Consider the following 4,040-nt stretch of genomic DNA (forward strand, 5'->3'; position numbering starts at 1 on the left):
CACTAATATCGACTCTGACCCTAAGAGTATGCTTAGCTCAAACCTGACCCTAAACATAAACCTAACACTTACACTAAACCTAGCCATAAACCAAAACCTAAAACTATTTACAACTGTAACACTAGACCTGAAATTAGCCCTAGTCATAATCCTAGCACTAAAGCTAGGCTTCATCCTAGCCTGAAACATAACCTGAGCCCTAACCCTAATTCTATTCCTCACCCTAGCCTTAAACCTACGTATAACCTCATCCTATACCCAAAAACCAACCATAACCCTAAACATAACCCTAACCCTCACCCTAAAGCTAGGCCTAACACAAAGCCTAGTGCTAATCCTAACCTTTATTTAATCCTATCGTAACCCTAAACCTAGCAATAAGACTAACACTAACCCTTGCCCTAGCCCTAGCCCTAGTTCTATCCTTAGCCTTAATCCTAATCCTAGATCTAAGCCTAGGTTAAATCTAAACCTAACTCTAAATTTAACTATAATAATAAGCCTAAACCAAACCCTAACACTACCCCTAACCATAACGCTAATCCTAAACCATGCCCTAGCCCTAGCCCTAGCCATAAATCAAAACCAAGCCATAGCCCTAATCTTAACCCTTAACCTAAATCAAACCCTAACCCTACAACTAACCCTAAAACAAACTCTAAATCTAACCCTGACCCTGATACCTACCCTAACACTAATCCTAGCTCTAAACATCACCCTAAACAAAAATTAACCCTAACACTCTATCTACCCTTAACCTAACCATAAAACTAGCTAAATTATAACCCTAGTTCGTATTTAGTCATTGTCCTAACGGTAGCCTTAACCCTAACATAAATTTTACCCTTAATCTGAGCCCTAACCCTAGCTTTAACCATATAATAGCCCTAACCCTAACCCTAACACTATCCCTAACACTAACTCTAACCCTATTCCTCACACTAATCCAAACCCTAACCCAAATGCTAACCCTAGTCCTAATCCTAATCCTTAGCCTAACTTAAACTCTAATCATAATACTAGTATTAACTCTAGCTCTCATTCTACCACTAAACATAACCTTGACCCTAATCTGACCCTAACAGTAACCCTAGGTCTAAACCTGACCCTAAACCTAAACCAAACCATAACACTAGCCTTACTGGAAACCCTATACCTATACCTAAGCCTAACACTAGACCTAGACCCAAAGCTAATCTTAATATTGCTATAACTCTAGACTTAGATCTAAACAAAAACCTAGCACTAGCACTAACAATAACCCTTAAACTAAACCGAACACTTACCCTACCCCTAGACCTAAACCTAGTCCTAATTCTGGCTCTAACCCTAACCCTGACCCTATCCCCAAAACTGACCCTAATTCTAACACAGAACCTAGCTTTAAACATGACACTAACTAAAAACCTAGACCTAAACTATATCTAGCCATAACCCTAACCCTAAAACTAGCCCTAAACATAACCCTAGCTTTTACATTACCCATAGTCCTAACCCTAGCCCTAAACCTAACATAAAACCTAGCCCTAAACCTAACATAAAACCTAGCCCTAATCCTAGGCCTAAACTTAGCTCTAAGCATAACCCTCAGCCTAACCCTATCCCTAAACCTAGCCCTAACCTAAGCCTCGCTTTAGACCTGACCCTAGCTCAAAGCCTAAGCTTTACAATAAACATAACCCTAGCTCTATCCTAAACCCTATCCCTAACCCTATTCCTAATCCTAAAGTTAAGCCTAGCCTGAACTTTAACTCTAACAATATTCATTACCCTAACCCTAACCCTAACCCTAATTAAAACCCCATCCTTAACACTAAACCTAACTCTAACCATAAATGTAAACCTAGACCTAATACTAAACCTAACACTCGCCTTAGCCCTAACTCTAGCTCAAACACTAATGCTTACCCTAACATAACCATAATCCTAGCCCTAAACCTAACACTTACCCTAACCCTAATACTTACCCCAAATCACACCCTATCCCTATCCCTAAACCTAACCCTAATCCTAGACTTAATCCAAACCATAACATAGCCCTAACCCTAGCAATAAACCTATCCATTACACTAAACATAACCCTAACCCTAATGGTAACCCTAACCTGATTGTAAACCTAACTCATCCATTACCCTAAACCTTAACTGAAACCTAAACTAAACCCTATCAATTACCCTAATCCTAAACCTAAAGTTAATGCTAATTCAAGCCTTAATACTAAACATTTAATTAAACCAAATGCTAACTCTGACCCTGACCCTGACCCTACTAATAACCCTAGTCCTAAAGCTGACCTTTAACCCAAACCTAACTCTACATAGACCTAGCCATAACTTAATCCTAAAATTATTTTTAATGTTAACCCTAGACCTGGTCCTAACCATAACCCTAACAGAAACCCTAGCCCTTAACCTAGCCCTAAACCAAGCCTTAATCCTAATCTGAAACATAACCCTAGGCTTAATCCTAACACTCACCCTATCCCTAAAGCTAGCTATAACCTCACCCATTCCCCTAAACTTAACCTTAACACAATGCTAACCCTAAATCTAGCCCAACCCCTTAGTTTAACCCTAACACTAACCCTAGCCTTAATACTAGCCCTAATGTAGCCCTAACCCTAACCCTAACTCTAGCCCTAATCCTGGCCATAATTTAGCCCTAACTCTAATCCTAATCCTAAAACTACTACTATGACAAATTCCAATTCTCACCCTAGCCGTATCCCTAGTTCTAACCATATTCGTAACCATAACCCTAACCCTTACCCTAACCCTAGCCCTAGCCCTAACCCTAGATTTAACCCTAACTCAAAATCTAACCCTAAACCTAAGCCTAAATCTCAATGTAACACTAGCCCTAAACCTGATGCTAATCCATAATCTAGCCGTAACCGTAGCCCTAGGCCCAAAACAAAACCAACCTATATCCCTAACCCTTAACCTAAACCAAACCCTAACCCTACAACTAGAACTAACTTTATTCAATTTCTAACCCTAATCCTAAAACTAACCCTGATTCTGACACTAACTCTAACAATAACCCTTGCTCTAAACATCACCCTGACCCTAAAACTAACCGTAACACTAGACCTAGCTCTAACCATAACCCTAAAACTAACACTAATTGCAACACTAGTTCATACATTGCCATAACCCTAATCCTAGCCCTAACCAAACCTAAAACCAAGCCCTAATCCGAGTCTTAATCCTAGCTTTAAACCTAACACTAAACCTAACCCTAAGCCAGAACATAGCCCTAAACATTACCCTAAACCTAGCCAGAATTCTAAACATAACCCTAGCCCTATCACTAGCTCTAACCCTATCCATTAACCTAATCATAATCATAACTCTAATGGTAACCCTAGGCCTAAACCTAAACTTATCCCTAACCCTAAACTATTTCATTTACCTAAACCTAACCTGAACCCTAAACCTAACTCTAGCATTACCCTAACTCTAACCCTAATGCTAATTCAAGCCCTAACTCTAAACCTTAACACAACCCAAACTCTAACTCTGGCCCTTCCCATGATAATATACCTATCTCTACCCTGGCCCTACCCCTAAACCTAACCCTTATACTAGACCTAGCCATAAACTTAACCCTAAATCTATCCCTAGCAATAATCCTAGACCTGACATTTGTCCTAGCCAGAATTCTAGCCCTAAACTTAACACAAAACAAACCCATAACCCTAATCCTAACCCTAGCCTAATCCTATCCATAACCATAGACCTAAATTTAGCTCTAACCCTACCAATTACCCTAAACATAACCCTAATTATAATGCTAACCCTAGGTCTAAATCTAAACCTATCCTTAACCATAACACTATCCATTATACTAAATCTAACCTGAACTCTACACAAACCCCTATCATTACCCTAACCCAAACCCTAATGCTAATTCAAGTTCTAACCCTAAACCCTAACCTAAACAAAACCCTAAACCTACCCTTACCATAATAATACCCCTAGCTCTAAATTTGACCCCTACCCGAAACCTAACACTTACACTAAACATAGCCCTAAACC

Source organism: Marmota marmota, unplaced genomic scaffold (assembly GCF_001458135.2).
Source record: "Marmota marmota marmota unplaced genomic scaffold, marMar, whole genome shotgun sequence".
Classification (NCBI taxonomy): domain Eukaryota; kingdom Metazoa; phylum Chordata; class Mammalia; order Rodentia; family Sciuridae; genus Marmota; species Marmota marmota.